The sequence below is a fragment of the Pelodiscus sinensis genome, chromosome 2, assembly GCF_052426305.1.
Source record: "Pelodiscus sinensis isolate ZL-2025 chromosome 2, ASM5242630v1, whole genome shotgun sequence".
Taxonomy (NCBI): Eukaryota; Metazoa; Chordata; order Testudines; family Trionychidae; genus Pelodiscus; species Pelodiscus sinensis.
Window position 1 is genome coordinate 172,426,218 of NC_143053.1, and position 25,780 is coordinate 172,451,997.

Below are 25,780 nucleotides of genomic sequence, written 5' to 3' on the forward strand. Positions count from 1 at the left end.
GCTCTGGCTCCTTCTCTGCAACAAGTGGCTGTGAGGGTGCCTGTCCCTTTAAGGAATGGCTGCAGCCAGGAACCACAGACGTGCAATCCATGGCCCAGATTGTCCACCAGGGCTTCTTCCTGGAGACCAATACTTTCGAAAAAAAGGGCTCCCCCCCGTCCACACTCACTTACTTTCAACGGATCTCCCTCGAAAAAGGCGTTCTTCCTCGTAGAATTAGGTGTACCGCCGTCGAAAGAAAAGCCGCATTCTTTCGATTTAATTTCGAAAGAACGCGGCTTGAGTCTGGACGCAGGGGAAGTTTTTTCGAAAAAAGGCTACTTTTTTTGAAAAAAACCCTGAGTCTGGACACAGCCCAAGAGAAAAAAAATACAATTCAAACCCTTTATACTAGTCTTAGTGAAAATACTAGGGATTTAATTGGGGTCAGCATTGGCTCTCCATCTCACCTCTACAGGTGGCCCTTTGAGCTCAGGGCATATTGCTAAAATGCTGCGGACAAGCTTGCACTGCTGCTGCCATTTCTTTGCCTATTCTTTAGACTAAGCTCTTCACCTTTCAAGGCTGCAAATTCATCAGCTTTCACAAACTAGATTCTCTCTCTCTCAGAAATATTTGGTAATATTTCAACAGGTTCAAGCACTGAGCCTAGGATTTTCCAAGCTGCCTAAGGGGGTATATACCCCAGGGACATAACCTTAAGTTTTTGTGACATTGTATTGAGGGTGGGAAACAGGGGATTAATTGTTTTATTACTCTATTCATTTTTTCTGTCTCACGTTTTCTTGCAGCTATATGGCATTATAGCTACATTGTAAGCATCTTTCTGCAATTAGCTGTTCATGACGGACTTGGATCCTTGTATATTTTGTAGTACTCTGAACTGTGTCTTAATTATAATACAAAGAGCAGCATGGGTGCAACTTGGCAACAACAAGATTGTATATGGCTCTTGAGAACAAATATATTTCCCTTTTTAATTTGATAAACTAACCGTTTATCTTAACAGTTATCCTCTAAGTAACTTTTCCCCCTAAACAAGCTGTTGTGTGTTGTTGCTCATGTAGGCTGCCTGAGATGTCACACACACAGGATGGCTGCCTTTCACTTGTGAAGACGGGAATTCATATCTCATCTTCATAATATAACACAGTATACATCATTTGTTGGATTTCTTAGAAGCTGTTTCTTCTCTTATTGTTCCAAAGTTCAGTTCAGGAACTTGGAGGATGTATTTTCAGGACTTTAAACTTTTCTGTGTAATATCCTACATTTCTGTCCATTTCAAAAGAAATTTGTGTGGATAAAGGGCAAGGGTAGGCAAAACTATAAAGAACATAACAAAAAGCAAACAAAAAAATGTGAGGGTCTGATCCTCAGCTGGTATAAATGGGAAAAATTTTGTTGATTACACCAGCTGAGAATCTGGCCCAAAATCATCTATCCACAAGCAAGGCCTGATGAAGATATATTCCGCTATCTTTCAGCTTTCTCTCACTACATGGGACTGTTTCTGTGGCTAGAGTGTTTCTACTGTATCCTGTTGCATCTGATTTATGAGAGGTCGAACACACATGAGAAATAGATCAAAATTTCCTTCTATCCTTCAGTGTCCTGATTCCTCCTCTCTTCTTTTTACTGTAATTTAATAACTGCTTATGTGTTAAATTTGAGAACCTGATTGCTGCATTGATTAAAGCTCACTACGCTACTAATGTTCGTGCCTCTAATTTCCTCCCTCCTCTACTTTAGTGAGTATCCCTGTTTGGTCTCTGCTGGGCTGACTGGTACAGAATAGAAATAGGCAGCTATAGAAACAGGTTCCAAATCTTCTGATGATGGTACTTTAGGGGAAAATTTTGAGGATGGTGATATTATTTTCTTTAGGACTTTTTGTCTAACTTTATTGCATGTATCTGACATCTGTACAGGAGGAAACTCAATTTAGTGTTTCTGGAAAAAAAGGAAGTGTGTCATGTTATCTTTTGCTTTTTTCTTTTCAGTCAAGTTGAGTAAATTTATCTAGGTCCAGGGTGGATTGATTTAAATCACCAAAATTATTTAAATCAAGTTTCCCACTGATACAACTTCACATTTCTTCAAATAATGGTGCAAATAGTTCACTAAAAAAAGTTGATTTACATCTCAATACAGCATTTTACAACATCTAAGAGGGTATAAATTGTGTAATTTTTTAGATTACTTAGATTTTTACCAATTTAGGAAATAGTACATAATACTCGTTACCTGTGTCAAATTGCAGAAGCAGTACATTGGGAATGGTAAGAACTAACTCTCTCACTCAAACACAATAGCACTTATTTTATTAAACTAAATCTTAAATATTACATAAATGTTTCACATTTGCAATTACAGCAGTCTCCAGAGTTGCCAGCTGATGGCTGTCCTTAAACTCTCTCTCTCTTAATTTCAAATGTTATTACTTCTAACAGACAAGTCCTCAGAACACTAAATGCATGGTGTCCTTAAACTTCTACAACTAGCTCTCATCTTCCCTTCTCCCACTGTCATTTTGATGCAGATCTGATTCCAAGTTACCAAAAAAGCTAAGACTATTCTTAGAGTGCCCTTAATTTTGGCGTAAGACCCGTTGAAAACAAGTATAAGATGGGATTCCTTTGGGAAAGCAGAGTTATGCTCAAGTAAAATAGGTAATAGACTAAAGCCATCACCATTATTTATGGTGTGTGGCCATGATGTACCAAAATAAGAGGCATGTATTATGTAAATTAAGAAAATGACACTCCATGGCAACTGGCAACTCTAGATTTCTCTTACTGCAGCTTTCTGTACTGTGTACTTGGGTGATAGATTCTAAACCTAGTTAACTAATTAAACAAGTCATAAGGATAAAATTACTTAAGTTAAACTTTTTTTCTAGCGATGTCCAACATAGCAAACAGCTTGGGAATTACTTGTTAAATCACACTAATGCTAAAGAGCATAGAGAGAGTCTTGAGGGATTATGCATTGCAAAGTTCATCCACATTGTTCTTCAGACAGATCCACATTTTCATCCCTATCATTTTCTCCTAATAACCAGTTTTCCTTATGATGATTCATTCTTGCAGCTAGGCTCTGCATCATCTTCTTGCACTGCTTACACTTGACATGCTTTCCTTTTTTACCCAGGGAACAAATTTCTTCAGGTAGATTCCTAGGTAGGCTCGCTGTCATGCCCAGAAGCCATAACAGTTTTCTGTAGCAAAATTGTGGGGGAATATAAGATGGTGTGTGTGTGTGTGTGTGTGTGTGTGTTGAATAATGTTTTCCTTCTCCCCCATCCCATCCACTGCACTGTTCCTTTCTATGCTGCCTCTGTCCTTTCCTATATATTGTCTGTCTTTCGACAATGTGTTAATTAACTCTGCTGTGGTTGGCCCAAGTCCACCACTACATAAGCCCAGAATCAAAAGAATCTTATCCAGCCTATGTCTGCCTTTGCATATGTTCGTCTGCTGAGAAACAAAATGGAAGACTCAGAACTTTCAAGAAGCAAGAGCCGGTTGTTAGGCTGGACAGACTAGAGCCATTACATTTTTATGAGACTGTAAGTGTATGTGTAGCATGTATGCAATGAGATTTAATTTCAACAGTTACTTTTAAATGAGAAATTGAGTATTTTATTTGACTTTTAAAAAAATCTGATTTAAATTTAAAAAACCCAAGTTTAAACAAAATTTTAAACTGATTTTTATGCATCCTGTCTAGGTCACTATGCAACAGTCTAGCTCTGTGGTTCTCAACTGGTGGTCCATGGTGACTTTTTCGGTGGTCCACAGGAACATTGTCTAAAGTCGCATGGTGTGAGCAGGCTCTGCCATTAGGCTGTTTTACGCTGTGTTCACAAGCACGCGGCGCGTCATCCATAGCGTCACCTAGGACGCAACCGCATTGTGTTCCCAGTAACTTCTGTCTGAGGCTCTGAGCGTCAGTGTAGCTGCCACCGTCGTGCTGAGCAGTTGCTGTGTCGTTCGTCCTGTGCTAATGTGCTGTTTTACAGGTGATGTGTAGTTTGTTTATAATGGCAACAACCGGAAGAAATGTCAAGCGCAAGTATTTGGAGGATTACATCAAATTTGGCTTCACTTTTCAAGAAAAAGAAGGCGTGGATTTGCTCTCAACACCAGGCTGTTCAAAAGATTTTGCCTGGACATGGGTTCTGACTTTGATGTGTTGCTGTTCTACACTTCTGTACAGTGGTTGTCAGCAGGGAACGTACTCAACAGAGTTTTTCAATTGAGAGAGGAGTTGGATTTATTTCTCCAGGCTCAAGAGAGAGAGGAAATTCTGAAATGTGCTGAAGCATTCAAATTTAGAACTTGCGTATCTTGTTGATATTTTTGGAATCTTGAACAAACTGAATCTTCAGCTGCAAGGGAAAGGTACAAATCTGTTCTCTCACCAAAGCATCATCAAGGCTTTTCTTGACAAATTGGAACTCTGGAGCGTAAGAGTCGAAGGCAATAATTTGGTTCAATTTCCATATGTGGATGCCATGCTCGGGGAAAAGGAAGCCATTCGAATGCAAATTCTCGATCATTTATGGAAGCTACAAGATGAATTCCAACAATACTTTCTGGAGGTGGACAGGACAAGGGATGGATTATCTTTCATCAGGAATCTATTTACAACAGATGTTAATAGTGTTCCAGAAGATCTGCAGGAGGAATTCTTGGATCTGAAAAATGATTTTGTGGCTCAAGACGTGTACCAGCAGTCTACCATAGAGAAATTTTGGTCCAGCGTGACTGGGAGTTACTCAAATCTGTCAGCACACGCAATCAGATTTCTTTTGCCATTTGCATCAACTTATATGTGTGAGACCGGATTTTCATGTTTGTTGCACATTAAGTCCAAACAGAGGAATCAGCTTGCAGTGGAAAGCGATATTCGTTGTGTGTTATCAAGTACCACTCCAAACATTGAATAGCTTGTCAGTGAGAAGAGAATCCAAAAATCTGTTAGTAAGAAATAAATTTCAAACCAAAATGTTCATTGTCTGCTCTTTTTTATCATGTCTCAAAAAGGAGGTGGTCCATGATAATGTTTTGATTGGCCTGGTGGTCTGTGGACTGAAACAAGTTGAGAACCACTGGTCTAGCTGTTTCCCCCTTGAATAATTTTTACATGGTAAGAATTACTTTCTGTTCTTTTCTTCCAGCTGCCTAGTTGTGGCATTTCTTTCTTTGCCTAAAGTGAGATTGTGGCACATCTTGCACCAATTGGTGGTGCACTTATATCCAATAATATGAATAATGTTACTGACTCCTCTTGTAAAGCACAGTGAGAGAGACTACAGGAAAGCACTATATTAGAGCTAGGTATCATGAAGTATATCCAAGTTCCATGAATGCATGGACTGGAGAAATTTCTGCCCATTTCCCCTCTCCTTCCCCTCCCCATTTAATAGCACAGCACCTAGAGTGCTAGGCCTCACCTGAGCTGGACTTGCCTGTTTCTCCACATTGTCCGGAATTTTATTGCTAAGGATTTGGTAAAGCGGAATACTGCTGCCTGAACTGGTGTTAATAAAACCACCTCACATAAGACATCAGATTAAACTCCATCTATAATCCCAGAAGAATAGGTGGGTGGGTGTTGATTTCCCCCCTCCCCCACTTCTGATGCAACAAGGTATTTACGCTCATGAATAATCCCTCTAACTTAAAATGTATCTCAAAGGCTATGTCTAGACTGCAGGCTTCTTTCGAAAGAGGCTCTTTCGAAAGCATCTTTCGAAAGAGCCTCTTTCAAAAGATCGCGTCTAGACTGCAGGCGGATCTTTCGAAAGAGAAATCCGCTTTTTTGAAAGAGCACCCAGCGAGTCTGGATGCTCTCTTTCGAAGACGGCCTCTTTACATTGAAGAACGCCTTCTTTCGAAAGAGGAACTTTCAAAAGAAGGCGTTCTTCCTCGTGAAACGAGGTTTACCGCCATCGAAAGAAAAGCCGCGTTCTTTTGAAATAATTTCGAAAGAACGCGGCTTGAGTCTGGACGCAGGGGAAGTTTTTTCGGGAAAAGGCTACTTTTCCCGAAAAAACCCCTGAGTCTGGACATGGCCAAAGAGATTTCCTTGAATCCACAAATCCTAGGAAATAGTGAAATTCCACCCTCAGTGAACCAGTCTTGGGTGAGGCTGTACTCACCACATAAACCTTGGAAGAGCGCACGCATCCTTGCGCACTGTGGTGAATTTAACTCTTTGTCTTGAAGATTACACTGTGATGCCTTGGTACATGTTAGTCACTCACTCCTCTTGGCTCTGCTATACTTAGACACAAAGATGTGAAGGTACCTTGAGGAATCCTTAAGTGAGTTTCTTGCATTTAATTCAAAGTGTGAGTTTATTTTCCTTAGTTTTACATGTGCTCTTTTCAATTCTGGAATACTAACTGTGATTGGAACCATGGATGTTGATGTCTCAAACCAACTTAATTTTGATTTTAATAGGTTCTAAAAGTTTTCCCCATTGATTTATGTCTTCATTTATATAGTTCCATTAGCTACAGGGTACTATGAAGTGTTTTCATAGTACACTGTATAGTTTATATATAAGTGTTTTATATATAAACTATACTAGAAGATTTATCCAGCATTGCTCGGTCCTTAACTCAAGCACATGTTGTTTTTCTTCATTTAAACATTGCTCTGGGGTGGGGATGGGGATGAGGGGTTCAGTATGCAGGCAGTCCTGGGGAGAGAGGACTACCCCGCCCTCTCTCAGCACAGCAGCTTGGGGCCAGGTGAGAAGCGCCTCTCCATTGGTGCTGCAGCTGCAGTGGGCTCAGCTGGGGTAAGGATGTCAACGTGTAATCAACCACATGATTAAGGGATAAGCCTGGGCTTGTTGGTTAATCCTTTCAGCTGTACACACTCCTCAACTCCCCTTGCTGCCTCTGTATCAGCTTTTAAGTTGGCTACCTGTGAGCACTGGCTCCTACTTGCCCCGTGGTGTGTAAAAATGTAACTGCTAAAATTTCAAGTGATTACATGTTTACACAAATATCCAATAGTTAATATCCCTAGCTGGGAGAAGTGGGGGGGGTGCATGTCCCACAGCTTGGGGAACAGACAAACACACAAACAGACAAACTCTCTGAAATATACAGTAGACAGCTGTCAATTTCTCCACCCCTGCTCCCTGCTGGCTCAAAGGGTTATAGCTATCCTGGTCCCCACCTCTGGCCTGTCACTGCTTCCCCGTGGTCATTCTGCAGTATAACTTCCTCCGACCAGACTGCTCCCTTTCCATTTTATGAGAAACAATCAAACTCCAGGCATATCCCATTGTCCTGGCACAACCAAACCCTGATCTTGCTTTAAGTTATGATAAGAGGAAGCTGCAAAACACAATTTAAAAGGTGGAATTTGTTCAGCACACAGTCACTGATGTGTGTGCAATCAGCACGCTTCACTTCACATGCCTCTTATGTGCATGTCATTTTAGTAATACGGGTTGGAAAAAACAATGCAGATGGAAGCCAGTGGAAACTGGCAATCCTGTGCCATATGCAACGATAAATAATATGTCTCATGGGCCAGATGTAGAAACCTGTGATGGGGTGTAGCAGCCCCACACTGTGGCCAAAGGGGTTAACCTGGCCAAGTTGGCTGAGAGCTGCATCCTCACAGCCCTGCTGGGCATGCTTCAACTGGAGGTTCACTATAAAGGCCTGTGGAGCTGCTCAATCAGGGCTGACTTCTGAAGGGGAAGGAGAGGATGCAGGAGCTCCAGAGAAGGAAGCACAGCCCAACCAACAGTGGCATCCAGGCCAAGCGGGACTGGAGCCTCCAGACCAGAGTGTGAAGATGGGAAGGACTTCTTACAAGCTCTGGGTAGGAAGTAGCTAAGGGTGGAGAATTGCTCCAAAAGCTCAGTGTGCTGTGATAAGATTCCCCACTCAGCTAGCAGTGGACCACTCCACTGCTGACAGGGCCCTGAGCTAGGACCCAGTGGGGAGGGAGGGCTCAGGTCTCTCTTTCTCTTCAGATACCCCCACATGTGGGAGCTTTGTTAATTATGTATTGACCCTGGGACCATTGGACTGTACTACCCTGATCCCAGAGAGACTGAATATGGACTCTGAGGCCATGTATAAACTCGGAAGCTGCTGGGCTGTACTGTGTACAGCAGTGTTTCTTAAACTGTGTTCTGCGGCACACCAGTGTGCCGCGAGGTGGTCGGAGGTGTGCTGCGGAGAACAACACAGTTCAAAATGGCCACCCTTAAAGGGGCAGGTGACCTTTTGCTTAATAACTTCCCCCCCAACTTTTTTTTTTGTCAATAACTTTTCCCCAGCTAGGCTATATTGCCCTGAGCGCAGGTTGCAGCCTATGAATTTGGGGAGCTGATAGGGTGGCCTATCTGAAATGAGAGTCCAAGAGGCTGCACTAGACTTTTGCCACTTTCTCTGGGGGGGCAGACAAGGCACTCTTTGACAAACCCCAATGGTCTTTCCCACTACTGTATTAGACTACCTTCCATGGTTGAAGACTATAATGTGGTGGTGAGAACACTGTTAGGCCTCATCTACCTGACCGTTCTTTACCATATTAAAATCAAGTTGTAACCTATCGGGGATCACCCAGACCAGTAAGAGGCTCTCCCATCACCCACCCTGTAACCTGGAATGTGTGCTGTGAGCTGTATTTGAAATTGTAGTATAGGTTATGAGCAAGTTTTTCTATATACACAAATACATAAATTCCTAACCAATCTGTGTATATTTCATAATCACCACCAAGTTCAGAACATTACAAGCTTTCATAAAGACTTTACTCAATATATTTTTAAATAGAATTACACTGTATACAATCAGGTGATTCAGTTGTTTATTCTTTGGCATTTTTAGACCGCAGTTCTCCTCTTGGAGCATCTGAACCCTAGTTGTGACACAAGGCCCCTGCTTAGACTAATAATGTCAATTATGAGGAATACTTTTATCTATGGGCTAATGCTGTCATAGACCAAAACAGGTTAAGCAGCCTGTGAGCAAAATTCATCTCTAGCAAAAGCAGAGGCAGATTGCCTTTGGAGTTGTTTCTGCTTATTTGGGAGTGAATTTGATCTTCTCCCCTTAACTACTACAGATGATATTAATATTATTTGTGAGAATTGATGTGAATAATATGTAAATATGCACAAAATTGAATATAAAACTTTACTTTTTTTTGCACTTCTGTAACTTAAAAATACACAAGCCCATGCCAACAAAATTTGACACACAACTAAAAATGTCACTCCCCAAAGCTGATATATAGCTTATGAGTTTTTAGGACAAGGCAAACTTACAAGAGTTTCAAATCTCTGGAAACTGGAGTTGATAGTGAAACATCGGCAAAGCCAAACAGAGAGTGTACAATTGGTCCACCTGGGTTTAGAGTCCTTGCTCTGAACATATAGCCAGTTCCAAGGAGGAAGAAGCTTTCAGTATAAGATCAGCTTCTGAAAGAGCTCCAAACTGGGCATGTGCACATCATCTTGAGGGTTGTAGGAGTGATGGAATCCTTGATCTCAGACATAGATAAGAAAAGACAAAGAAACATAGGAGACAAGAAGGATGTATAAATGCCATAATGAACTCATGTGTCTTGAGAGAACCTCTAATCTAATGAGAATGGATTTTGTTTGGGAGATTGTACAAGTACAATTAATTATTCATGGCAGCGACATCATTAGGATTTCATTTTGTTTAAAGGCCTCTAAGTGACTTAGAAAATTGGGTTAAGCTGAAGAGGAGTTTCAGGAGAGAGTCCAGGGAAAGCTTTTCATTATATTGACTTTGTTTAATATTTTCTAGATGGATATAGACACACATTACACTCAAACTCTAAAATTCCTATATTAGACTTGGACATCATTTTTATGCGGTATGGATCTAGAAGTTCAGGCAAAATTGGATTTGTGATGGATATGGGAATGACTTAACTGGCTGCTGTTAGTTTGGGATGTTTTCCCTATTTTTGTAGAGAGCTGCATCTTGTAGCATTGATGTAGCAATGACGTAACATTGCTTGTCTTCATTGTTGTTAATTAACATGAGAGCATGTTCATCTGAGGTTCATCATCAAAGTTTTCAAATCTGGGCATATAAACTTAGGGGCCTAGGAGGAGATTTCCAAACACACAAAGGGTAGCTAATCATAGAATAATAGGACTGGAAGGGACCTCGAGAGGTCATCGAGTCCAGCCCCCCGCCCTCAAGGCAGGACCAAGCTCCGTCTACACCATCCCTGACAGATGTCTATCTAACCTGTTCTTAAATATCTCCAGAGAGGGAGATTCCACCACCTCCCTTGGCAATTTATTCCAATATTTGACCACCCTGCTTTCACTGAAAGCCCAACTTACTGGACCTCTGGGCAGTACGGTGGATCCTCAAGGCCTTTCACCCATTCCTGCACCATTATGTCATGTATGTGCTTGCAGACCACACTACAGCCATGTACTACATCAACAAGCTGAGAGGAGTATACTCCCCGTTCTGATTTGCCAAGTTAAGAAAATTTTGGCTAAGGTGTATTCAGAACCAAATCCAGCCAATAGCTCCTCTCTTTGCTGAGGATGTTACAACAAACTCGCTCAGCAGGAGGTGTCAAGAGCACCACCAGCAGAGATCAATGCACTATTCCATACATGGGGCCAACCATTAATAGGCCTGTTTAGGTCTGAATAGAACACCAAATGGAAAGTTAGTCAAGAGCATGCAAAGAGAAGCTGTCTCACAGACATTTTTCTGTGGGACTGAAGGCAAAATCTTCTATACACCTTCTCTCCCGCTTTGTCTGTTATCTAGGGTCATAAGGAAGATCAGACTAGAAAGAATCAGGATTGCATTAATAGCCCCAAGTACTGAGAACTAGATTTCCTGTAGCTGTCCAAGGAGCCACCTTATCAGCTATCTTTCCCTCCAGACCTTCTGCCTCAACAGTAAGGAAGGAGCGACTCCACCTTGCAGCCTGCGGGGCAGCTAGCCTGCTGACTTATGTGGACTGTTTCTGTTCTCACGGGGTTCAGGCCATCCTAGTGCAATGCAGGAAAGGCTGCACTCTGAAATATTATAGACAAAAATGGATACTGTTTAGTATCCAGACCCCTGTTAAAGGATTGGTAGTGACGGAGCCCATTTGTTATGACATTCTGCAGCACTGCTGTTCACTGCATGCTACTCTTTTGTCCCAGTGTGTTTCTGGCATGCTCTGCTAACATGCTAGTTTTTCAGAGTAATTCTTTAGCATTGTCTTTTTTTTTTTTTTTTTTTTTCAGTTTCCTGACATTCTGTGCAGTCCTACGGCACCTTCTATGCCTTCGCTCCCAGGGCCTTAATATCTTAAGATAGAAAGATCTTTATGGCAGCAATATCTGCTCATCACAGCTACACTGAGGACAAACATGCAGCCTCCAGATTCCGTACAGAGTGTATGGGTGTATTTCCACCCATTGGAGAGCCGCACATTCCTGGGAAGTAAATCTTGGCCTAATGAAGCTGATGGGCCCAACTGATGAACCTCTTGTTCAAGCCTCTATCAAGCACTTATTAATCCGAAACAGCCTTCCTCACAGCAGCTAGGTGGGTGAGGAGGCTTACTACTTTGAGCACCAGTCTATCTTTATACTGTGGTCCACAGGAACAAAGTCACTATGAAGCCTCATTCCAGTTTAATGTATAAGCTGAGCTGAGCTTTTCACCTCTCTCAATGTATTTCCCACCCCATCATCTTCTTCTCTCTTGTATCTCAGAGTTTTAGTCAGGGCCCTTTAATTTAGGGAGAAGAAACTGAAGTGATTTGGATTGAATGCACTTCGGCAGTGATGTGGCTGTCACGTGAGATCTCTCATGCACTGCTACCCAATGGACCCAGCATTTCAAGGCAGTTTTGCAGCTTTTCACTGGGGGTATCCTGTCCCACAAGAGTAAATGCACCGAAGTGATGTGCTAAGAACAAAAGCAACTGGTAAGTAACCTCTCTGCATGTATTTCAATGCCAGGCATATCTGCAGGGGGAATTTCAAATACTACACTATGTGGTTTCCAACCAGCGCTACTGTTCTGCCTTCTGGACAGACGGATTTGGGGTTAGGCTGACAAGTGAAATAAGGCCTATTGCTAAGGGCCGCTAAAACTCAAGTGCTAGTGATCTGGGATATTTGGTTTTTGTTTATTGGAATAGAAGACTTAAGCTCTGATTCCAGTATAGCATGTCTACAATTAGCTGATGCTGTCATGTATTTGTGTCTTCATTCATGGATATGTTACACTTTGAATTGCTAACAGTGGTGTGCTCACAAAGAGAATTTTTTAAGGTATATATGCTAGTCTGGGAACCATCCAGGATTCGGATTGTTTAAAATGTCTGGTTTTCTTTTTATTTTTACTTCTCCTATTTGTTTATTTGTTCCTTTCTCTGCAATTCTCCCTGTTAACTCATGGACATCATTCAGGGACAGATTTAAATCGAAGCAGACAGTCTCCAGTTCTGCTCTGTCCCTTGAAGAGTTGGATTTGTTTAAATGTGCTGTTGAGAGAATGCTTGGTATGAATGGAATGCTTGTGTCTTTATTTTTCATTTTGTTTCACATGTGAGGCTTCCCTGCTCAAATTTGAGATGTTCGCATACCCCTGGTGGTAAAATCTCTATTGTGACTGGATGAGGCCATGTGAATTGTTTACAGTAGCTTACTGAGGGCAACCAGAAACTATGGATTGGCAGCCCAGAGGCTGCCTCATCTCATGTGGACCTATCCAACACAAGATTCCTTGGGGAACGATGCCTCAGTGTTGGGTCATATCTAATAAAAATGGAAGCGTGGGTCTTTAAAGCAAAGGTTTAGCAAAACAGCAAAGGCGATAACTGTTTTTGTGCAAGTTCAGCTTGGCTTAAAATTGAGCAACTGCCTCTTCAGACTAGAGACACACCTGTTTCACAATCCGTACCTAACCAATATTGGAAGGGGAGACGCCAGTAGAATTTATTTAAGTAAAACTGCAGGGAGGATTTAGACAGGTCTAACTGGGTTACCATTTGTCCAAGATCATAAAGTTAACATCCTTCCTCTTATCAGAGCTGTCTTGGGAAAGGATTGACAACGGCTACAGGTAGACATGGCCTTAATTCTACTTTTCATCTGAAGGATGGCATTCGTAGCAACACAGTTCCTTTAGCGTCATGCTAGACAAATGGATCAATGGGAGAGAGCCAACACCTGCTGAATCACCTATCTGGTTTTTTTCAGCACATGGACTTCCCATGGTGATCTCCTATTATATTTATTGTCTCAGTTTATAATTTTTAAGGGGTGTCAACCTGCTGCTTTGGTTGCCTTTGACATTATTTACAACAACAATACAATGTAACCAAAATAAACTAACCTGAATACCCACATGCCGTAGCACTCTTGGATGGTCTTTTACCGTGCAATGAAAGGCAGCGATGGCAGACTTTTTTGGATCAGCAGTGGAGGCTGGTTCCCCACAGGACGGTTTTGCATGTAGAATGCTCTACTATCCACCCTCATCCTACTAAATGGAGGGGACTCCAGCTTCAGCATCTCGGCTCACCTCAACTATAGTGGGATAGCATGGAAAGAGGAGGTCTTTCAAGCAGGCAGATCCCAAGCTATCTAGGACTTTAGGATTTGATACTATGAGGTGCTAAGCACCTCTAGGTCCCATTAGAATCAAAAGAAATTGAGGGTTCTCAGTAACTGTTGGGACTGAGGTTCTGTAGAATAAAACAATTGCCTTGTATAAATACATACCATGAAAAAACGTGGCTGGTGAATTATTGTGGTACATGCATAGCTTTACATGCCATAACTACAAGATTTCTATCTGCGGTGATTCCCTGACCAGTGTTATTACATAGGTCATAAGAAAGTGGGCATCTTTCATATTGCTGATGGAGCATCCAGAAGTGCCCACTTCCCTTCTGCTGCAGCTCAGGCACATTTTAAAAGTCTCCCTAGAATGCCCTGTCTTAATCCAGGGATGCGGGGATTGTTTAGTTCTGTGCGTCTCTCCCTGAGAGCCTGTGCTTACTGCTTCCCAAGGGTAGTGTTTTCACACTTTAAGCCAGCAGGCTCACAGCTTCCCCCAAACTCTTAGTAGATGGAATGTGGCAGCTGCTTTAGTGTTTATTTAGTTTTCAAGAGGTAGAAACCACAGAAGGAAAAAAATGTTTTTGAATAATAAAATTTTTCTTCTGATGACTTTTTGATGACATTGGTGGCTAGACACTTGTCTTTACAATATGTAAATACTCATTTGTTTCCCACATGAACAGAAAATTCAAGTCAAATAAATCAGTCAATTTATCACTTTCATTTCTTTCTCTCTCTCAGTTGTTTAAAATTCTGTTTTATATTTGCAACCAATAAGTAATGTACTTTTGGCTAATGTCTTTTTTTCCATGGCTGAACCTAAGTAACTACCATCCATTTTAAATTGTAAGTGAAATGTAACTTCTTATGGTGTAGTGCGCTACCTTGGTATAACACACTGTTTTAGTCATGCATGTTTTCTCATGGATGGGCCACGTTTAGTCCTGTGCATAAGTGTCTGTTGGATCATACCGAAATAATTTCCTTTTAAAATTCTTCCACAGGTTTTGGCTTTTTTTCCCATAGGAATTTGGTAGCATTACTTTGGTTGCTGTAGAATGCCAGTATTTTTGTAATTTGTTACTACTAAATATCATAACCTGGGTCTTGATTCAGCAAGTATTGGGCTCAGATTTTGAAAGATATTTAGGCATCACTGTGCTCAGTGTTGCAACACCTAGCTGATTTAGGAGCCTAACTCTCATTTTGAAAAGGGATTATAGGAGTCTAAATTCCATTTGACAGTGATATTTTGGCTCTTAAATCAGGGAGGTTTTGCAATAAAGAGCACAACGGTGTCTAAATACCTTTAAAAATCTAGGCCTTGAGTACTAACTTTGGCCCTGCTCCTTGCCCCATTGAAGTGAATTGAAAGTTGCCATTTATTTCAGTAGTGCAGGATCAGATGCCGTTAAGCATGTGAGCAGTAGGTATTCTCTCAGGCCCACCAAAGGGGGCGGGGGGCAAAGAGGGCAATTGCCCCAGGCCCGGAGATTCAAAGCAGCCTGAGGCTCTGAGGGCTGGGGTGGGGGGAGAGGAGAGGTGCACTGCTGCCTGGGCAGCATTAAGGGCTGACTGCCCTCAGCCTTGCCCATTCCAGGGACATGGAGCAGTCCCCTCATCTCACCCAGTGGCCCATGGTGGCTGTTGGCCCTGCTGTAGTCCCTGTACATTTACACATTGTTTTACCAACATAGATCCTGATTCCAGACATGCTCACACATACACGCAAGTTGTCCCACTGGGCAGCAGTGCAGTAAGGACACTTAAAGTTAATTGAATGTTTAAGAATTGTGATGATGGGGATGGACTCAAGCACATATTTAGCTTTTAAGCAGGTGCTTAAGCATTTCACTGAAGAGGTCACTGTGCAAGTGCAGAAGAAGGGAAAGCAAGATGAGACGGTGCTGTCTTTCGATAGATACTGTTACACTTGATTTTTGAGAAGTTTGGTGGGATCCTTAGCAAGGTGGGGTTCTGGGAAAGGAAAAAATTGAAGGTAGAGAATAGTTGATGGGGATTATCATAAACAGCCTGAGAGGGAGAGAAGTAAAGCTTTGAAAGAAAGAGGGCAAAATTAATGCAATCAAAGCAATAGGAGAACGGGTGGAAAAACATGGCTATAGATTGGGAACTGGGCAGCCAAAATCTCATTCGTAGGGGGAACGATTATTAACTGCTGAAAATATAGTTCTTTGTTGGATGCTGAGAAAATAGAAGATGTGAAGGCTTTCTCCTAGAATCACAACTGCAGCGGGTTTAAACTCACTACTTTTCCCTATAAAGAATATACATACTAAATTACCCAGTCATTAGGTATTATGCTTATCAATTCACAGACATGAAATTAACTGCAGGAAAGCACCTCTATTTTCTCCCATGATGCAACAGTAACAGGTTGGAAGGTTGGATATTTTTCAAGTAAAAAATGAATACATTAATGTAAAGTCACATTGAAATTAATGACTGTTAAGTTTCTAAGCTTCTAAGGTACAGTTGACAATTCCACTAGGTGTCCAACAGCATGTTTAGGCTCCTAAATACTTTTAAATATCTGGCCCTAAGTGCCACTTTTGAAAATGGGACTTAAGAGCCTAAGTCACTGATGTGCTTTTGAAAACTTTACCTGTGATGCTTTACAAACAAGGTCCTGCCCTGAAAATCTTGCAAGTAAATATACCACACATTTCTCTGTATAAAAAACCTTTTCCTGCAGGATAACAGAGTGACATCAACACATTACCCTGAATCCTGCCGCCCCTCCCCACCCCCCCGGTCCTGGGGGGTGGGTCTGGAACTGCATAGCCTTCCCCTTCCCCCGTCCCTGATGCTTGGGAGGGTGGGGGTGAGTGGGAGCCATGTGGCCTTCCCTCTCCCTGGTGCTGGGGGTTGGGAGCCACGCAACCTTCCCTTCTCCTTTCCTCCCCGGGGCTCGGGAGCGGGGGGATGAGAGCCCCACATCCTCCCTAGTGCTGGGGGGGGGAGGGGAGGAGCTGCATGGCCTCCTCCTTCCCCTCTCCCCAGTGCTCGGGGCGGGGGAGGAGGAGCTGTGCAGCCTCCCCCCTTCCTGGTGCTCTGGGAAGGTGGGAGGGGGATTGGTGAGTGTAGCAAGCAGGGGGCACAGCCCCCAGTAAATACAAAATGTAATACAGATGAAATCTTATTTCCTGAGTGGTTTCTGAAATTTTTTTTAAAAAAAGATGTTTTTACATTTAAACAATTTCCCCCACCTCATGTATGTTCTGTTCAGTATCAATGAGTTAGATTAGGGATGTTAGTATCTAATCAAATAGTTGACTAATCGATAAGCAGGAGCTTACTGATTAGAACTCTGAACTAGTTGCTTTCCCATCCCTCCTCCCTCCGCTGTGGCTCTACATTGAAAAGCCCAGGGAAACTGGTGCGTGAAGTCATTAGTTCGGCCCCTGCTCCACGGGTGCTTTTTCATTTACGACACCTCACACACACACACACACACACACACACAGCTGCGGCTGTGCATTAAACAGCCCAGGGAAGCCAGCCCGTGAAGTCGCTAGTTGGGCCCCTGCTCTGTGGGTGTCTTTTCATTAAGACACCTGTGGAGCAGGGTCTGAGCTAGCAATGTCACGTGAAGTCTTCATTGGGCTTTACAATGCAGAACTGCAGCTAGGGAGATTTTGCTGTGTATCAGCATGAGCCAAACTGAGCGCTGCAACTGCTTAGCACTGTCCGACTAATCCAGGAGTGGTCAACCCGTTACAGACGAAGAGCCGAAATATAGTGGTGGATATAGCACAAAGAGCCGCGGGGGGGCGGGGGGAGAGGAAGCCCCGGCTGCTGCATTTGGTCAAGCAAAAAAAAAAGGGGGGGGCCTGGCTGCAGCCCTTTTAAGAACAGAGCAGGCATTGCCCTTTTAAGGGGTGGTCATTTTGAAGTCTGCACTGGCATCCCATGCAGAGAGAAACATGCTGCCCCTTTCAGAGCCGTGGGTGTGGGAGCTGCAGTTTTTTCTTTGAAGAGCTGCATGCGGTTCCACGTAGGAAGGAACAATCAGTTTCACACATCCAGAATGGGAAGCAACTGTCTAGGAAGGAGTACACCAGAATGGGATCTGGGTGTCATAGTGGACCACAAGCTAAATGAGTCATCAGTGTGACACTGTTGCTAAAAAGGCAAACATGATTCTGGGATACATTAACAGGAGTGTTGTGAGCAAGACCCGAGAAGTCCTTCTTCCGCTTTACTCTGCGCTGATTACGCCTCAGTTGGAGTATTGTGTCCAGTTCTGGGCACCACATTTCAAGAACGATGTGGAGAAATTGGAGAAGGTCCAGAGAAGAGCAAAGAGAATGATTAAAGGTCTAGAGAACATGAGCTATGAGACAAGGCCAAAGGAATTGGGCTTCTTCAGTTTTGGAAAAGAGAAGACTGGGGGGGACATGATATCGGTTTTCAAGTATCTAAAAGGATGTCACAGGATGGAGGGGAGAAATTGTTCTCCTTTGCTTCTGATGTTAGGATAAGAAGCAATGGGCTTAAATTGTAGTAAGGGAGGTTTAGGTTGGACATTAGGAAAAACTTCCTGTCAGGGTGATGAAACACTGGAATAAATTGCCTAGGGAGGTTGTGGAATATTTAAGAGCAGGCTGGATAGACATCTATCAGGGATGATATAGACTGTGTTTGGTCCCGCCATGAAGGCAGGGGACTGGACTTGATGATCTCTTGAGGTCCCTTCCAGTTCTAGTATTCTTTGATACATAGGACATTGGTTAAAATACTTTATATGTAAAACCAGGGAGACTAATTCTGCTTTGCACTAACTGCCTGTTACACTGTGTGAAAGGCAGTGTGAAAAAGCCTTAATAGGTATATAACGGTAACCAACTTCCCCTTTAAGGCTCTGGAAGGCTGTCAGAGAGTGGTAAAAGGGTCTGAATGGAAATGAGATGCAGGTCCAGAGTGCTCATTGTCCTCCATTTCATCCTTATCCCAGTGACTCCCCTATTACCCCCCTTCCAGCCCAGGTAGGGTTGCTAACTTTTTATTGGCACCAAAACTGCACACGATAGCCCTGCCCCTTCTCTGAGTCGCTGGCCCCCACTCTCCCACAGTGGTTAGCTTTCCTCTACTCTCATTTTCATTGGGCTGGGGCAAGAGGTTGGCATGAGGACTCCAAATGGAGGGTCCTGGTTAGGAACGGAGCTCCGGAGCTGCCAGAGTCCCTTTTCGATTGGATGTTCTGGTCGAAAACTGGACATCTGGTCACCCTGATCCCAGGGGCTTTCCATGTCCCCCCATGTCATCCTCCCCAAACCATTGTCCCTTACTTTCCCTCTTTCTCCCCCCTGCTGGAGACAAACAGAAGATCCTGTCATGTTGAGTGTATGGCCTTGCAATCTTGGCCAATGATGTTTTTGAAAATGCATTGCCTCAACCCTGAGATTCTCAGTGTTCATATCATCTGAAATGATTTTGTACCTGACCCAGTGCATAGATGGCACTCTAAGAACCTATGAAATCTAGAATTTTCTCTCCTTCACTCTTAGAATGAGCCATGGACCATGCACAGTGCATGCCATCAGGCAAAGGCTATGACACAGGAGAAAACACACATGGCCAATACTTTGGTTATATATAACTTAAGACATTTGAAGGTACACTACATACATTTTAAGCTATGTCTACACTACATACCAATGACAGTGGTGTGTAGGTACACACCACAGTGACAAGTGAGCTGTATTCAGACTGGGTGTAGCTGCATGTGTCATTGAAAGGCTTTGATAGGGAAGAGCGGCTGGAGCCTTTCCTCACTGCCTGTTCCTGCTGGAGCATTTCTCAGTGATTCCCTTCCCTCTTGGAGGAGGCAGCGGGTCACTACAACGTTAAAAATAGCTCTGTAGACAGGGAGGTACTGCTTGGACAAGCAGAGAGCTTGGGGGTGGAGTTATATACTCAGATACATACTGACAGGCTTTAGGCATGTCTTTACTTGCCTAGGCCAGGTAGGGTTGCCAGGTGTCCAGTTTTGGACCGGACAGTCCAGTCCAAAGTCCAGCTTTCTGTTTAGGAAACAAATTGAGAAAATATAAATGTGTGGTATTTTCTAACTAAGATGTAATATAGATTGTGATGTAATGTCAAGGGTGCCTGGTATTTTTGTTGAAACCATCTGGCAACCCTAAGGCCAGGCTTCACTGTCTACACTGCTATTTATATCTGTAGTGGGTGAGGGTGGGGCACTATCCATGTGAGTGTGCTACACACCGCAGTTAGACACGTTCAGTGTAGATGTCCCTTTAAAAGGGTCTGATTTTTGGAGGGTGGATGCTCAATGCTTTCTGATGACCAGGCTTCTTGGAGGTTTTTCAAGTTAGGCACCCAAAAAACCCACAAGTCGCTTTTATAAATCTTGGCCATATACTTTCATACCTTAGAACAGCATTAATTAGGGTGGAAGATGGATATTTGACATGGAATGTATGTGGCTATTTTATAAATCAACTGTAAGTTAAACAGGGTCCTTCAGAAGTACAGAATGTGTAAATGCTTCACAGCTGTAGATGCTGAGTGCCAGAACATCTCGTGAATGTATTCGTTTGGGTCGGAGTGCTTTTCTTTTCAACGGGATATGGCCAACATTTCAACAAACACAACATTCTTCTTACTATATAGCTATATTAAATGATTGGCCTCTCAGTGCTAGATGTTCCCTATTGATTGTTCCCATTCCTTCACTTAATTAACTAAAGAATTTGGGTATATGTGTATATATTTATACTCACAGACTGAGAAATATGTTATTCTCCTACTTTAACTCGTACCACTGAACGAATTCTTTACACAGTTTATACAATTTACAGCTAAATGTTTAGTCCACAAAAATAACCCTCCCTCTCAGAGCCAAATGCTTAGCTTTCAACACTGCTTCCTTCATACCAGGGCCAGGGTGGGATTCCCAGCCCCAGGCTGATTCACAGCTCGAGACTGAAACTAAATACAATGCCTTGGGACAAAGGCCGTCATTTGCAAAAGTCGGGCAATAGGAAATGTTTCTTGTGTTAGCTCAGCTTGTGGCCACACTAGAAGAATTTGTTTGCACACCAAACAGATGACTGATTTCTCTGGGTTGAGAAGGAAACCTATGAGTGATCTTTGAGAGGAAGGACTGTACCTTGGTAGTAGCTCTCCCTACAGAGGAGGGGCCAATAAGTAACCCTACATTGTACTGTTCTACGTACAGTTCTTTCCTTGCTCTCATTCACCCTCCTGCCCCATCTCATGAAGTAGCTTAAGGAATCTTCTAATCATTAGGACTAAAAATACACCTTATATTATTCTCTCCACTTACAAAAAGAATGACGGCGTATAGAGCCAAAGGAATTACATTTACAAATTGGCATCTGCTTTCCAAATTGAAGGGCAAATCAAGATGGTTTAAGAGGCAAACTTCATATCTAGGTCAATAGCCTCAATAACCCCAAAGTTTGGGGGTGATTGGAGACAGGATTTTGGTCCAGCCTACTGTAAAGGTAGAACCAGTTGCAAAATATTGATGTGGATGTGAGTTTGCATGTACAGGCAGTCCCTGAGTTACGCGGATCCGACTTATGTCGGATCCGCAGTTACAAATGGGGCTGTTCCTCTCCCTGGTCTCCAGCAGACCAGGGAGAGGAAGCAAAGCGGTGGAACACGTGGGCAGCGGACAGGGCTGTCCGCTGGCCACGCGCTCCACGGCTTGGCTCTGCTTTGCCCCCGTCCCCGTCCCCCTGGTCTGCAGACCAGGAGGACGGGGAGCAAAGCAGAGCAAAGCCACGGAGCCCGAGGGCAGCAGGACAGCCACGGTGCGTCTGGGCTGTCCCGCTGCCCCCGTGCTCTGTGGCTTTGCTCCGGACACCTGTGGTACAGCAGCTGGGGCGCTGCTAGTTGGTCCCGTAGCGCCGCTCTGGGTGCTACTGGACCAACCGGGCAGCACCCCAGTTGCTCTGCCCCAGGCGTCCTGATTCAGCCACTGCTGGTCAGATTCAGCAGCGGCTGAATCAGGACGCCTGGGGCAGAGCAGCTTGGGTGCTGCTGGGTTGGTCCAGTAGCGCCGAGGAGCGGCGGCGCTACTGGACCAACCCAGCAGCACCCCAGCTGCTCTGCCCGAGGCGTCCCCAAGTCAGCCGCTGCTGAAACTGACCAGTGGCTGACTACAGGAAGCCCCTGCCCCGGGCTTCCTGGAATCAGCCGCTGATCAGTTTCAGCAGCAGCTGACTTGGGGATGCCTGGGGTTCTTAAGTTGAATCTGTATGTAAGTCAGAACTGGTGTCCAGATTCAGCCGCTGTTGAAACTGATCAGTTTCAGCAGCGGCTGAATCTGGACGCCAGTTCCGACTTACATACAGATTCAACTTAAGAACAAACCCACAGTCCCTATCTTGTACGTAACCCGGGGACTGCCTGTAGTTCACCTTTGAGGTTCAGAGAGCTCACATCTAGTGTTTGGTTGTGCAACATTATGCATGGTAAGTTAATTGTAGTGAGCAATGTTGGAATTTCAGTTCAATAGTCTTTATCTCTAGAACAACCCAGCTTTGTTTATTGAACTACAGCCCCAGTTTAATTTGGTTTTGACCTCCCATTGTGCAAGGAACTGAGACTCCTTCTTCAGGTATTGGTGCTCAGCTTTGGCACAGATCTAAACATGGGGTTGATCTCTGTGTGTGGCAATGATTAAAATGTCTTGTAAATCAGTGGTCTTGTAAATCACCAGCCTGGTAAAGAATAGGAGGTTAACATGTTTGTTGTTGCTGTTGCAGATATTGTCAGCAATATTTTACTTCTGGCTCGTGGGTGATGAGTGACCTCATCACATGAAGCCTGGTTTTGTTATATGAGTCTTGGTGAGCTTTGTATGTATGTGGAGTAACACTTGCTGGGACTATTCCTTATCTTATGTGTCTCATTGTATATTAGAGTGTGTCTGTGTGTCTGTCTGTCTGAGTCCATTTGTTCAAGAACTCCTAAATAGTAAGAGCTAGGGTCACCAGATTTGGGGTGTGTCTAGACTACATGCCTCCTTCGACGGAGGCATGTAGATTAGCCAGATCGGAAGAGGGAAATGAAGCCGCGATTAAAATAATCGCGGCTTCATTTAAATTTAAATGGCTGCCCCGATCTGCCGATCAGCTGTTTGTCGGCAGATCGGGGGAGTCTGGACGCGATGCCCCGACAAAGAAGCCTTTCTTCATCGACACAGGTAAGCCTGGTTTCACGAGGCTTACCTGTGTCGATGAAGAAAGGCTTCTTTGTCGGGGCATCGCGTCCAGACTCCCCCGATCTGCCGACAAACAGCTGATCGGCAGATCGGGGCAGCCATTTAAATTTAAATGAAGCCGCGATTATTTTAATCGCGGCTTCATTTCCCTCTTCCGATCTGGCTAATCTACATGCCTCCGTCGAAGGAGGCATGTAGTCTAGACACACCCTTGGTGTGCAACTTCCCCTTTTGATAACTTAAAGCAAGGTCAGGGTTTGGTTGTGCCAGGGCAACCGGAAGCCCTAGAAAAAGGACAGTTTTCCATAACATGCAAAGGGAGGAGCTGCTGTTAAGAGGGACATGATATGAGTGAGACTGCTGGGGGTAGCTAGCCTGTGGCAACTGTGTCACCAAGGGAGGGGCCAGCAGGGCTAGGTCTCTGCCATTTTGCCTGCCAGTGCACTGAGTAAGTAGCCCCTCTGCCCCAAACCATTCCCCCCCACCGTGGCTCTTGGCTGCACTGCTGGGGGGGGGGGGGGGAGAAAAAAGGCCCCTGGCAGCAGGGGCAGGAGGGGGGGGGGGAAGGGACAGCCTCTGGTTGCTGCAGGGGCATGTGAGCGGGCTGATGGGAGAGAACATCCCAGGCTGCTGGGAGGAGAAAAAAGATCCATGCTAGATGGGACCCCTGCCCTGAATCTTTTCTCGCTCCCCAGTCCTCACTCAAATCCACCTCTATCCCCAGCCTCCTGCATCCTCCCCTCCACATCCCCAAGGCCATCTCCTGAGTTCTGCAAACCCCACCCACTGCCAGCCCCCTGTCCTAAAGGACCTGGGCAACTCTTGGTAAGTCTGCTAGTTTCTAACTAAAACAACGCTGAGGCCACGTTAGCTAAATGTAATAATGTCACTTCTTCTTTTACGCATACTTTATAACATAGGGGAATCTCCAAGATAAGCCCTTGGCCTTGGTTGCTATGGAAATGTATAATTGAAATGGGAAAGTACTGCCTAGTGATAACTGAATGAATCTGAATCAAAGTAAACTGGACTACTCTGTAGAGATGGTAATATAAGTTCTCAACTTCATAAAATTACTGTTGGACAGTTATTGTACCAGACCATTAGCACCTGGTGATCCATAAGAAGATGAGAATGGCCATACTGGGTCAGGCCAAAGGTCCATCTAGCCCAGTATCCTATCTGCCAACAGGGGTCAGTACCAAATTCCCCAGAGGGAGGGAACACAGCTAGTTAAAGTACTGCTTAGTACTGCACTCATTATGCAGTTTGCAACTCAGAGGCTTTCATTTGGAGCAGATAGTATCAGAAATAACAGACACAGGAGTTCTGCTTTCCCACAAGTCAATGCTGATGATCAGTTGTATAATCTGACTGCTTGCCACAAACAGTGGGCATTGCATACATACCAGCAGGAAAGCTCTTAACAGAGGCAGGACTGTCTACCCCTGAGAAAAATGGACCAGAGTGGGGAGTGTCTCTGTAGGGAGAGTTCACATTGAAACAATGCGGCATCTCACATAAGCTTGGAAATAAGATGAACCAGCCCAGGAACAGCTCTTCTTTTCCTGCTCACTCTGAGGATCAGCTGTCGCATAGCACAGTGATTTCAGCTACACAAGGGCAGAAGAGCTCGTCTGAAGGAATTCCAGCCAAATAACAGACTTAGGGCATGTAAAACACCCAAGAAGGAGATGTGTGAATGCAGGACTCTATACAGATGTTGCAAGCTTCAGCCATTCCAATAAATGGTTTGTTGTATTGCATTTTCACCTAATGTAGATGGGGCCTAGTAAATAAAAAGAAATGGACTGCAATGTAAGCTTGTGACACCCCCATATTCGTCACTGCTGTGCAATTAGGATATGTTGTCTTGTGAGGTATCATTCTAAAAGTCTTGATCTGATAGGTATTTACAGCTCATTGCATTGTGTGTGAAGTTATGAGATTTGGTTATGTACGTGCTACTGAAATAGGATGTTACAGCAGCTCCTGCCCCGCACCCCCCCCCTTTAATCAGTTCACTGGTTAAACAATACGTTTAACCGGTTAGCCAATTAAGCAGGCTTTTACATCCCTATTATCTAGCGTGCTAAGCTTAGTTTGTGGGTTTTGTTTATTTACTAAGATAACCTGCTTTGTTCAGTTTGCTCTCCCTTATAATCACTTAGGGTATGTCTACACTACCCCGCTAGTTCGAACTAGCGGGGTAATGTAGGCATACCGCACTTGCAAATGAAGCCCGGGATTTGAATTTCCCGGGCTTCATTTGCATAGGCGGGGAGCCGCCATTTTTAAAACCCCGCTGGTTCAAACCCCGTGCAGCGCGGCTACACAGGGCACGAACTAGGTAGTTCGAACTAGGCTTCCTAGTTCTAACTACCGTTACTCCTCGTGAAATGAGGAGTAACGGTAGTTCGAACTAGGAAGCCTAGTTCGAACTACCTAGTTCGTGCCCCGTGTAGCCGCGCTGCACGGGGTTTGAACCAGCGGGGTTTTAAAAATGGCGGCTCCCCGCCTATGCAAATGAAGCCCGGGAAATTCAAATCCCGGGCTTCATTTGCAAGTGCGGTATGCCTACATTACCCTCCTAGTTCGAACTATGAGGGTAGTGTAGACATACCCCCACATTTGATCTTTTGTAGTTAACAAACTTATTTCTTGTTTATTTCAAAACCCAGTTTGTGCAATTCACATCTGAATGGGGAGAGCAAAAAACTGTGTATATATCCCTCTACATTGAGGAAGGGGGTGAATTTTTATGAGTTTGCATTGTGCAGCCCTGTCTGTACAGCCCAAAACAATATTATTTTGGGTTCACACTCCAGTTGGCATGTGCACCGGTGTGCTGGGTAAATCCCCGAACTGAACCCTTTCACACAAATCTGACTGTAGTCTGTGTCTATAGCTGTG

General features: G+C 43.9%; 2 long non-coding RNA genes across 2 annotated transcripts in view; both read left to right on the forward strand.

Annotated features, from left to right (window-relative positions):
- Nucleotides 1–8,905: 8,905 nt before the first annotated feature.
- Nucleotides 8,906–13,393, forward strand: LOC149525376 (uncharacterized). Its single transcript, XR_016348638.1, has 2 exons — nucleotides 8,906–11,978; nucleotides 13,087–13,393. It is a non-coding gene; the product is annotated as an uncharacterized LOC149525376 (long non-coding RNA).
- Nucleotides 13,394–23,584: 10,191 nt separating this feature from the next.
- The window catches only part of LOC112546245 (uncharacterized), an 89,013-nt gene continuing 86,817 nt past the window's right edge, over nucleotides 23,585–25,780 (forward strand). The window contains exon 1 of the long non-coding RNA XR_012901883.2: nucleotides 23,585–23,692. This is a non-coding gene — a long non-coding RNA (uncharacterized LOC112546245). The remainder of the gene's footprint in view (nucleotides 23,693–25,780) is intronic.